Genomic DNA, 13,097 nt, shown 5'->3' on the forward strand with positions numbered 1-13,097 from the left:
ATACATCTGTAATTTTTAAAGCAGGAAAATTTCATGATAATTATTTTCTAACTTTCATCCTCTCACCAAGAAATTCTGGAGTCGTTCAACAATTTACAAACAATACATTTCCAGAACGATGGATTGGTAAAGGGGAGAAGCATACAAATTGGCCTGCTCGATCTCTAGATTTCGCACCTTTAGATTTTTATCTATATGAGGTTATCTTAAGTCTAAGTTTACCATAACAAACCCAGAAACATTACAGAATTGAAACAGAGTATTCAGAAAGCCATTACAATCATCTCGCCATCCTTTCTAGAGTGTGCTATCGAAGAATTTGAACCTAGAATTTAGATTCTATTATACAGTGAAACCTGCGGAGGATTCATATACACGTAAACCACAGTAATAAAATTCTTTAATAAGTAAATACTTCATCCTAAGTATCTTAGGACATCATCAGTATGGTTATTTAAATAGCATCCTTTTCAGAGTTAGACTTTTCAAGTCATTTAACCAGGAAATAATATAATGAGAAGAATTACGTGTGTAAATGAACTGTAGACGTTTATTAGTGTTTAGAATTAAATTTACATCTTCACTTGTTATGCACTTCTTTCTATTTTATTTTATGACCTTCAATAAAAAATATTACTATTTCTTTTTAGATAATTTTTCTGGAGCATCCTCTATAATTACTGCAACTACAATTCTTTCTTATTCCAGTTTCATCTTTATCCTCTCTGTACAAGAGAAATCAGCCAATATGATACATAATACAGATATAAATGTAATCCAATAGCTAAAATTTACCTGCACAACAAGTTTTGTACTATTTCAGTGATGATATGAAAAGGCCAGGATGCATTGAAGGGAATATAAACGAATAAAGAGTAGCCTATTAATATGCCGGAAGAATTGTGATATGAATAATTATTCTTATAAGGAACGACTTCAATTTTTGTATAAAACAGAAATTTTCAGATCATAGAGACAAGATGAATAACAGGGTACTTACTGAAGTTTTTAAAGTTATTAAAGGAATGGCATGAACTGAATTATAGAAATAATTTTTCATTTCCCAGTAATCACGTGATAGGAAATATGGTTTTATACTAAAGAACAGTTGCTGTTCTCCTGTGAACTTAAGAAAACTTTTTTTTTACGCAAAAGAATGGCTGACCAATGGAAAAACTTCCAGAAAGTGTTGCAGAGTTAACTATTTCAAGCACATTCAAGAAAACTCCGGATAAGTATTTGAATAGCATTATAGAATAAATAGCATTCGTTATGGTTGTTACTCAAGTACTTTTCACTGCGAATGGTGAGCGATGGTGAACATAAAGAAATTTAACTCCTGGAGTTAAATTTCTTTATGGAATTTAAAGACGACAGATAAATTACTACTCACATTTTTAAAAGATGCAAAGTACTAATTAAAATGAATACGTATGTACTTATGTACGATACTATGATATCCTTTTGGGATAACTGTGGACTAAACATAATGTTATAATCTCCTCTTCCCAAACAAATATCTCCACATACCAGCAATGTTTTTTATGCGAATTCCACCCACCGATCTAAGTATTTTTCTTAATCTTTTTGCTGTTTTTTTTAATATGCTTCCCACCCAAAAAGTTGCAAAGCTATAGTACATCAGTACCGTGAGCAAATAAAGGATTTTTATTATCTTATTTTTTATATTTTTAATTTCATGTTTTCCATAATCCGGTAACCCTGCTCTAGAGCACAAACATGGAACTCTTTAACACTCCAGCAATATAAAAGCGGGGCGGTAGTCTCACTCAAGAGCAATGAGCATTTAGTGCTACTAAATGTACTAAATTACTAATTATTTGGAATGTAAAATCCTACAATCCACATGTCTAAGAAATGAAAATGTATTTCGTTACAAAAAAAATCACACACACACACACACACACACACACACACACACACACACACACACACACACACACACACACACACACACACACACACACACGATGCCCACCATTTTAAACTCATTATACTCATACCTTATCTGTATGTTGTGATATTAGCTACACTTAATCTAAAACTGCAATAAAACGAATATGAATGTAATTACTGCATTATTGTGATAACGAAGTTGCACAATTCTTCCAATTCCTCAATCATCGGGACTTGAATGGATATCAGAATGCAACAAACTGGTTTTGTTAAAGGAATGAAAAATAATGAGATATGTAACTGATTTATAAAAATAGGAAAAAAATTAACAGACGTGCACTGAGGGATTACAAATTCTCACTGAAATTTAAATGTATACACAAACGCATGTATTAATAGTAAATAGACTTGACAAGCATGGTAGAATTATGTATTGAGTTGGTTGATGTAAACTAAGTAATCCTTCGAATTGATGTTTAAAAATGATATAGCTCCTTTTCAGAGTTAAACTTTTCAAGTTATTTAACCAGGAAATAATATAATGAGCTCACCGCAGAATATAAAAAAAAAAAGCAATCTAAATTTATATATAAAAAAAGATTAAAAGAAATGCATAGTGTTTATGCTCTATACTGAAAACACAATAAAATTCTTATAAATTAGAAATAATACAGTAGAATAAGCGTAATGGGTGTCTTCATTCCCCTTTCCCAACATGTTCATATGTATTTATTTTATCTGTTTGAATTTCGAAATAAATGACCAGATTTTTTTTTCCTTAAAAGCATCTATAGGAATCTTCCAGATTTCTACAAGTGCTTTTAGATAATTTTACCCAGCAAAAGTGAAAATCCAGCTTAGCTCATTGATGGTACTAAATATACGACGGTTTGCCAATCCCTCACATGTGAGATTCAGATTTAAACGGAAAAAAAAAAGAGGAGAGGGGAGGTATAATATAATATATGGATCAACCTTTCATATCCCGTGTGTTGTATTAATAATAATAATTGTAACTGTAAAAATATTTTTTTAAATCCATCGGGTTAGCAAGAATCGTTATCTGCCACGAAAATAAACACAGTAATCAACACCCCTCATTTACATAAAATTTTAATATATTTGTTTAAATCACCCTTAAAATGACTATATATATATGTGTATATATATATAGTAACAAATATTATGGAACAGTTTGAAGTATATTTGTTTAAAATATTTATTTGCGATGAAGAAGTTCAACGTCTGCTCCAGTTTATCTCATCATACATCCAAGTTATAACTCAGTTCTTGTATATACCCTCCAAGATTTTTGGCATAAATGTCTTTCGCATGTGTGCACTTTTATCCTTTACTTAACCCCATAAAAAAAACAAAAAAAAAAGTCTAAGATTACAAAGTTAGCGAAATGTTTTTTTTTAACAACCAACAAACAACCTATTCGGGAAATGGTATCTAAAGAAGCCATCAGGAGTTCCAGAGGCTTAGTTTCTCAACATTGCTAATTTCCTTAAACTGATAATATCATATGCATAATAAAGCATGAGAGATTCGCCAAATTTTTGTTGTACACAAATCACTAACTCAAATTTTGGGAATGAGGAGTTCTGTTGCAGTTGTCGTGACAGGAGGGAGTGTGCATGTGCACAAAACTCTTTGAGCAAGTGATTATCTTCGATTGGATACCTAAGAAATCAAAAAACTAAATAAACGATTTAGTTTAAAACATATCTGCATTTAAAATATTGGCATTCTCTTGTGTAATTGTATTATTTGGTCCATAATGTTAGTTCGTCAGTGGACCAATAATATATGATTCACTGGCGAACTAACATTATGAAGAACCAAAATTACATGTTGATCCACTGATGAATCAATATTATATAATTAAAATTGCCGCTTTCTATTGTATAAAATCTGATTCGAGTTACTCCTCTCAAAAAAAAAATCCTTTATCTCTTCATCCACGTATTGGATCATAGACGTTAGTGCACTGTGCTAATATTAGTTCATTATTATAATCTGGAACAGATCTCTTCTGCTCATGAAGAGATTACAGAACTGTAATTATGTAAGCGGTCAAGGTTTCAAAATAGACGTGACAGGAAGACTATTTATGGCGTCATCACACATTAAACGTTTTTATTTTAGATATTAATTTAATAATTCTGCATATAAATCATGAACGCATTATGACTTAGACTGTAGTAAGGGATTTTGCTTTCGTCTAGAATGGCATAACGTTCATATTAGTCATGCACTGTTTATTAATTCAAACTTGGTCTTGGTCTTTCTTTGTATTATTTGGTCCAAGGCATTCAAGAGAACGAAGAATAGAGAGAGAGAGAGAGAGAGAGAGAGAGAGAGAGAGAGAGAGAGAGGAAATATTATGTATGATGTGATTGCATATATTTCTAAATTTGCTATTTGCTTTCTTTAAGAAAAGAGGGATTCAGTGTTGTCCTTCCCACTGTTATGGAAAGAAAATGTGAGAAATTTACTATCGACACAGTCAGAGTGTATCTGAATTGCGTACTTGATATTCTATGCCACAATGCTGCAGTAAAAATATGAATCAAGCACGCCAAGATAGTTTACAGATGCCAGAAGTGCAACCACAAATCCCTTAAAAAAAAAAAAAAAATTAAACTTGTTAGAACCGGGTGGTAAGAGCGAAAGGGGGGGGGGGAGTTACAGAACCACGTGTAAAACTGGAGCAGTCACGCGATCTGGGTCTCCTTGCTGTCGGGATGAAGGTAGGATGACGGCAGCATCGGGGAGGCCTAAATGTTATCGGCCTCAGTTACCCCAGACCAGGATTTTGAAGCTGGTTACGTCACACCATACCATACCATTGTGTGGTGACCTACTTCTCATATTAAACATGAATGTAACTCCCAGGCCTGATATTTCAGCTCCCTCTCACCTCTTTTTTTTTTTTTTTTTCCTTTTTAAAAAAAAAAAAAACTGTCCTACTGTGTGCAGAATGATGGAAACCTTTAGGGACTGCTGGGGAAAAAGAGAGGGAGACATTTTCTGAAAAAATGCAAGCGGTAACTAAATGTGATCGCTCACACTGTGGATTAATAACGTTTTCGGGGCTGTCTGGTCTTGTTCGGCGTCCTTTATGAGACTCAAGGTCATCTCAAACCTGCGGGGCTTGTCATTATTCGCTTGTCGAGTCTTTGGACATTTTTAATACACTCTGCATGGGTGTGATGCCTTTAAAATATATTAAAATACCACATTTCTTTAGCAGACTGTCATTTGGGAGAGAACACAAATACACTTAGGCTTAGGTGCTTGAATCACATTGATTTCAATATGTTACCTAGAGAACAGATTATTTATTTATTTATTATTTTTTATCTTGCTGGAATGGAGAGCAAGCCAAACGGAAGCAGAAATTTTTTGCTTAATCAATAAGAAGAGAAATTTTGTAAATACAAAATATGAGAAAATAAATAATTAATGATCGCATATAAACTATGAAGCTTACTTTGAGAGACAGAGAGTAAAAAAAAAAGAAAAATGATGACAATAAACATGAGTGATTGAAGAAAAAGAGAAACGTTGAAATTCCTCCACTGTGCATGGGCTAGAGATTAAACAACCCGAAAACTCTGCTCCCGAGATCAAGTCATATCTACAGACAGTATTAGCAACAAATACAGAAAAAAAAAGGACTCGAACAACTGTCCCACATGATCATTATTCAACATTTTAATACTTATATAAATATATAAAATAGAATCTTGGAAGATTTTGCAGTCTTCTAAAAACTTCGGTCAAAATTATTTATTTGCGCTATAAGTTGATACTGTTTACACTAAACCTATTATAATACACGCTATCATCTGAGATTACTTGAACATCGGAAAAAAATCATTGCAGTTTTATGAAAAATGTGTGGAAGTAAATCTGAACTTTATCATAATTTTTCTGATAAATTTCAGACAAGAATAAGGAACACTTTTTTTTTCTTTTTTTTTTTTCTACTAAGACATAGCAATAGATTTTTGGCTCCAATTAGGGGCTCACTTCCGTCTGTCTTTAGGTTATACTCATGTTTAAGTGTTTCCTTACTTGCTGTTAACGTTTAGTTGAACATGCATTCTGGTAATTGGTGAATTTACCGAGGGGGGGGGGGGGAGAATAAAACTAATGGAAGTTAATCCATCACACTTCAAAATCCCCCCCCCCTTCTTGATATTTGGGAAAGTGTTGACAGCTTGGGAAACAGAGCTAAGAGGAGCGACCAATCATAATTACACATGCAATCACCTGTTCGATGGTTCAGTACACGGTGAGAAAGTGCCAGGTTTTATGTAAAAGTAAGACTTAAGATACAAGACGGGCATTGCCTGCAGTGAGTGACGTAATAATCTACAGTTTATGCCGCGCCAGTAATGGCAAAGATGCATAACTCTTGATGAGAGTGAGTGAGTGGCTTTTTTCCTTTGTAACTTCTTCGTAGCTTTGTTTTGGGGAGCGTGCGAGAGAATGAGAAATAAGAATTTAAAAAAAAAAAAAAGTGTAAACCTAATAGAGATGCGTGTTCGGAAGAAAAAAAAATATGGAAAGAAATGAATTAAATTAGTCAAAACACTTCCTGTACATCAACACAAAAACCTTTCTTGGGGGAATAACCTTATTAAATTTAAATGATTATAAAATGATTTTTTTAAAATCCTCCTTAGCAAAAAAATGTTTATTTAACCAATGAGTTAGTTTTCAGGTTCTTTCTCCAAAGTCATAGACTTTAGAAATCAACTCTATCTCACTGTTTTCTTTTAAAACAAATAAATCACTAACATGATAATGTGTGTCAATGATTTGATATTTGATTTACTAGTGCAAGAAGATGCTTACATTATTTTTATTTTTATTTTTAATTGATTTCACAGATGAAGTCGTGCAGCATCTATAGTATATTACCACCATAGAGGTTAGGCATAAAAAAAAAAGAATTTATATTCAACATTTCATTCATTCTTTCTCTTACTGATGACAGTTTCACCGACGAAAGATTTCAAAGTCATACTTTAATGTATTGTAGGTGGACTAAGAATCATGTAAGCCCCAAACCATTCTATAGAGACCGAACATGGAACCGTTTCAATCATCTACAACCCAAAGATATTCACAAACATCTCTGTTGCTGGGGGTGAGATTTCGAACCGTAACCCTTAGTATTAAACTTTAACCTCATAAGTATTTATGAGGTTAAAGTTAACGCATGTTGATAACTTCCTTTCTTTTGCAGGTGTTTCCGCTTGTCAATATCTGTCTGTACTAAGATTCCATTCTCGATTTTTGAGCCTCTTTTTCTCCATCTCGTTCACATGGTCCCTTCTTCATGCGACTCTTGGTCTTCCTTCTCCAGGGCGAGACAAATTCATAATTCTCAATGGTCATAGTTCTTCTCTCATTCTCTGGATGTGTTCATACCATTTGAAGGCTCGTGCCTCCATTCTCTTCGTTAGAGATTCTTCAACCTCCATCTCTGTTCGAATGTATGAGTTCGTCTGGCGGTCCATACACGTAACTCTCATACATCATCTGAAGTAATCCACAGCTTCGACTTTTTTTCTCCCTTTGGTTTTCCGTAAAACTCCAACACGCACATCTATGAGTCTTCATGCCCTCTCTACTCACAGCATATTTTTAGTTATCTTTAAAGTTTTCATTTATTTAGTTTTCACCGAGTCTAAGTACATCTTAAATGTTTGTGGCATACAACATCCCTGTTTGAGTCCCTCGCTGTTTTAACTATCTCTAAAAGTTTGTCCCTAATCTTAATAACGGATCTACATTCGCTATGAAGATTGGACAAACTTTTGACCATCAGTATACATATTGCACGAGTTGTAATCCATATTACAGCATGTATACCGGTATCCACAGAGACAGTACTCAGAAAGCTTATTTTATTTGGGGGGAGGGGTGTAAATATATAATATTTTTATTGGAAAATGTAACAAGATAGCAATATATAAATCTGTTTTACCTTAACTGGAATCCGATGAGTGCCTCCCCTTTCTAGATCTGAAGCTTACCAGATGTTCTGAAAGTATTAAAATCTTACTTTCTAGAAAACCTACTCATACTGACAGATACCTTCATGCTTCTTCCCATCACTATCCTCCGCAAAAAATTGGTATTATTTCCACCTTAGCACACTGGGCCAAATCTTTACTTACAGAAGAAACAGAAATTGAAAATGAACTCCTTTTTCTTAAAAAGACTTTTATTAATAATGGTTTCTCTCCTAATGAGATTGATAAATGTCTTTCTCTCCGTCACTCAACTGCTTCTGAAGATCCCCCCCCCCCCAGAGCTTTTATTTCTTTGCCTTACATCAGCTCTCTTTCACCAAAACTAGCTAAAATTCTCAAGAAATTTAACTTCAGAACTTGCTTCACCACGCTCCCAAAACTTCGCTCCATACTTAGTAAACCTAAAGAGAAACATCTTCCCACTTAGTTTCCAGGAGTCTACAAGATTTCATGTGATTGTGAAAAGCCATACTACGGCCAAACTGCTAAATCCATCCTTCTGCGTATGGAAGAACACCGTAGAGATATTTCCTACAACAGGACTAGAGCCAGCGCTCTCTCTAGCAACGTTCGTTTCTCTGTTAACTCAGATGAAGGCCGCCAACACATTGTGGACTGGACACAAACACTTCTAATATCCGTGTGTGCTATGATGAACTTGAAAGAAAGATTGTCGAATCTAGAGAAATTACCTTAGATTCTTCCCATATTAACAACAGCCTAAGTTTCAATCTCTCTGACGCACACATTGCCTTTGTTCAATACTGGCGCACTCGTGACAGCACGTAGTCAACTTTTATTTGGAACTCAAGCTCGCATTACTGTTTTCAAAATGTATTACTGTTTTTTTGGACTAGTACTGTTAATGCCATTTTTAAGTCTGTTATTTTTTGTATATTTCTTTGATTGTGATACTTGAAGAAGTTGATCCATTCAACGAAACTAGTAGTATCTTTTTAAAAAAAACCATGTCATACCTTTATCTCTCGCTATCAGTCATTTAAACTAATTTATAATATTTTCTACCGAGTAAAAACGAATATATATATATCATTATTATCATCATTATCATATCATATTCCTGATATGTACCCTCAAGGAGTACACATGATAATTTGGATTACTTGTTAATAAGAATCCCAAGTAAACCGACTGGATTTGCTACCCATTTTGATGTAAAAAATATTCCATATTCAAATCAATATCTGCAATGATTGCAACTTAACAAAGAGAATTCAGAAATAAATATTTGTACTTTTCTCCTTCCTAAACTGCTTATTTCACATTAATAGTGAAATTAAAACCAAATCAATGAACTCAAGCTTGAATTTTCTGCTGTTGTTCCTAATATATCTCAAACTAGAAATATTAGGAATAAAAACTAATTTTATGAGAAATTTTACAACTGAATATGCCTATTTCCTGATTTCTATCAAGAAACATGATGCAGTAGAGTCAGACCAACAACTTTTTTAGTGATTGTATATAACACAAAATAGATTTTTTTTAATAATTTCAACTATTAGGAACCATGCAAACTTTTGTGATTTTCTTTGGTGGATTTTATTTTTATTTTTATTTTTTTCTCTCCTAGACGAGGACACTAAACTCCTATAACCTTCTAGACATTTGACTGGCTGGTACTTTGTGACACCTTATCTGGTGTTGAAAACAAAGACAACCTTGAACTTTAGACCAACACAGAGGGCGTCTAGAAGTCTGCAAGATAAGCACAACAGTTTGCTGTAGTGATTTTTAGCGAAGTCAATAGTTATACATCCTGCTTGCTAATAATCATCAAATTGTCTCATAGAATGGAACTTTTGTTGGAGAAACACTGCAGTTAGTCAGATATTGTTGGATTGGCAGCCAACTTAACAATGGATTCATAAATCAGTGACGTAACAAAGTTGGGATATCAGTAACAATTGGCAAGATGAATATGACAGATTACAATAATGAAATTAATGCTGTTAAAAAAAACATCTGTGGACAGGAGCCAGAACATATTAAAAAATGCTTACAAATTTCATATCACTCCTAATAATATATTTACTGAGTCTTTTAATAGTTTAACTGTTTGATATAAATCATTAAAATATAATGAGTCATACCAGAATCGTGATACATTGAGATATATAAAAAAAGAAATGTTGTGTATATATATTTACAAACACAATTTATTCTTTATATTAGTTTTTAAATTTATTTTAACTTTTACAAGTAGCAGATATATAAACGTTAGGAAATAGGTCAAATATCAGAGAATCATATATTAAATTAAAATGAATCTTGCAAAGAAATATAATAGAAATGAACCAAACTAGGAATGCATCCAAAATTATTCTGGGAATAAAGAATTCAAGAATTTTGACAATAATGATATTTTGTGTCCTAAATTTGAAAAGTTCCTAGCAGTCACTGGAATTTTGAACAGCCACTTCAATAAAGAGATGTCTAGAACAACCCAAATAAAAGTATATAAAATAATAGCCAAACCAATTCTGAAATATGGTAGTGAAACCTGGACTTGGGGAGAACGAGATAAAAGCTGCAGAAATGAAGTTCGTAAGCCGCTTGCAAACTATAAAAGACTAGAAAAGATAAGAAATGAAGAAATAAGAAAACAGTTATCCATAATTAACATAACAGAAGACATCACAAACTATAGAAAGAACTGGAAAAACCACATAGAAAGAATGAATATTGATGGCCGAATATTTCTTGGAAATATAAACCAAAGGGACACCGATCAAGAGGAAGACCCAGGAGGAGATGGGTAGAAGACTTTTTAAACCCCTCGAAAACGTTACAGGCAAACAATTGCCTAATACGCGAAGCAAAGAAGAAGAAGAAGAAGAAATTTGAAAAGAGAACACTGTAGCATTCAAAGCATCTTCTCAACCAGAATATGCTTCTGGTTTATGCTCAAACAGTTCAATCTCTTTAGGGTTATAAATTCATTAAAGATTGTTACTCAAATTCTTATCAAGGATAGAAATATATGATTTATGCAAATAACGTAAAGTTTAGTATTTTTACCGAATATCAATATTGCATTAGAGTAACTCAGATCATCATAAAATCTTTACTGCACACAAAATCACAGTTTCCGAATAACTTAGTCCAAAAATGCATTTCGTGATTATTAGGGTTTAGTGAGATAATAAGTTTTTAACACGCTTATTAATGTTTAGCAGATGAGATTAATAATAATGTCTTAGTGAAGAAGAGCGCCCAGTTGGACAGGAGAGAAAATATTATCTGATGTTACAAAAGAGAAGAGAGGAAAATAAAGAATGAAGAACCAGAAGACAGGTATAAAGAGAGATGGAGGAAACATAAACAGAATGAGGGAAAAGACTGGGATTGGTGAATTACACTCAAGTCATCTGAGGTAAGTGGGTGTGTGTGTCTCTGGCTAGTTGGTCTGTTATGCAGGTTTAAAAAAAAGATAAGAGAATTCCCCCCCTCCAGTATTAGAACTCACTCAATCTTTAGCTGAAAAGCACTTAATGTGTCTCTTATTCTTTACAAAGTGAGAGAGAGAGAGAGAGAGAGAGAGAAAGAGAGGATGAGCAGAACAAAACTAAATCTGTCGATAATTATGTGCGATTTTCGACATTATTTCAAAGTGAAATTTAATCTCAGCAATCTTCCAAAATGCAATGAATGCAAAAAGAGAGAAGAATTAAGACGAACGTTACACACATGAAATGCTTTCTTTTGTTGTGTTTGCGAAAAAAGAAATAAAGTCCCCATTCTGACTGACTAATATATACTAATGCACCCTTCCGTACGATACTAAGGAAGAACAGAGAAAGGAGTCACACATCTTGAGAGCGAGACGCCCCAGATTTTAAATTTAAAAAAAAAAAAAGGAAAGAAAGAAAGAAACGTAAAATGCAAGCTGCCTTGGTTCGTGCAATTTTAATGATTCGCTTAACAAGCCAGACAACAGCGTCGAGGTAGCAACAGCAGCCATCACACATATCTTACGTCACAATCATGTCGCGGACAAATTGCAGACGCACACAGGAGTGAATGAATAATAAATACTCACTTTATATTTATGCATAGGATTTTGCTGTTTAGGCCTAGATAGCGTGTCGCTAGCTGCTCCAAACACAGAAACAGGACTCGCCGAGTGTGTTGACAGTGTAAGAATGATGACTTGAAGCTGTTGTCTCTTAATAAAGTGTAACACTCGCGTCGCATGCATGGTGACATCACCCCCTTGCCGACCGCTGAGCCCGCAACAAAAGGGTTGGACTGGGACGCCCTTAGCGACGTCGGGTAATGGGTGTTTGCTGAGAGCGATGCAGGTTTATACATCCAGACACACACAGAGAGAGAGAGAGAGAGGAGAGGAAGGGAGAGAGAGAGGGGAGAAATTGAAGAAACCTTTGATGGAACTTCTCATTAGGATAGTGTGTGTGTATACTGACACAAATAAAAATAGGAACACCTAAATAGTTTCGCGAAGTCAAAATATGCTGTTTGAGTTTGTACCGCAGTGCATACAAAAAGACAGGTTTAATAAATACTATATATTAAACTACTTTTTTTTTTCCAACATAAAGATCTAATTAATAGTTTATTTAGCTTCCTCCACACGTGCTACTCCACCTACGGTATTAACGAAATAGAATATTACTCTTTAAAGTAAATGGAAGTACTACGCATTTGGCAATGCCAAAACATTCAGTTAAAGATATTGAGAAATCTGTGGCTATTCTACACTTGAAAACATTTATGTCCGGACATAATCAATCTTTAACCGGTTTCGCTGCCTAACACAACGTTGCAAAATTTTCATTTTATCCCACTGAACCTTTCTCAAATAACACTATATCATATAAAGTATTTTATTTATGTATTTTTAATAAATTTAGGGTTTTAAGAATGAGAATTTCCAGGCATTATTGGCCACAAGTTTACATGCTTGTGAACGCAAAATTTAGTACATTAACACAACCCTTGAACTAAAGACAGCCTTCTAAACATCCCCTAACCAGAGCTCAAAAACGAATCAAGTATAAATTTAACATACGCTTGAAAATATGAACGTGTAATACATATGCACTTAAATGTAAACAAAATTTTAAAATTAAAGTTATT

The 13,097-nt window shown here is 33.7% G+C and overlaps 1 long non-coding RNA gene across 5 annotated transcripts in view; it reads right to left on the minus strand.

The window, feature by feature from the left end:
• The window catches only part of LOC150093928 (uncharacterized), a 159,312-nt gene that overhangs the window by 95,521 nt on the left and 50,694 nt on the right, over positions 1–13,097 (minus strand). The window contains exon 1 of one of the 5 annotated variants that reach the window (XR_016550336.1): positions 12,040–12,244. The exons of 3 other annotated variants lie outside the window; for them this stretch is intronic. This is a non-coding gene — a long non-coding RNA (uncharacterized LOC150093928). Of the gene's footprint in view, positions 1–12,039; positions 12,245–13,097 lie in introns of those variants that run through there. One more of the 5 variants, XR_016550332.1, reaches the window with a different exon arrangement.

The sequence above is a fragment of the Typopeltis vanoorti genome, chromosome 23, assembly GCF_054136105.1.
Source record: "Typopeltis vanoorti isolate ZY-2024b chromosome 23, IOZ_Tvanoo_1.0, whole genome shotgun sequence".
In the NCBI taxonomy this organism is placed as follows: Eukaryota; Metazoa; Arthropoda; class Arachnida; order Uropygi; family Thelyphonidae; genus Typopeltis; species Typopeltis vanoorti.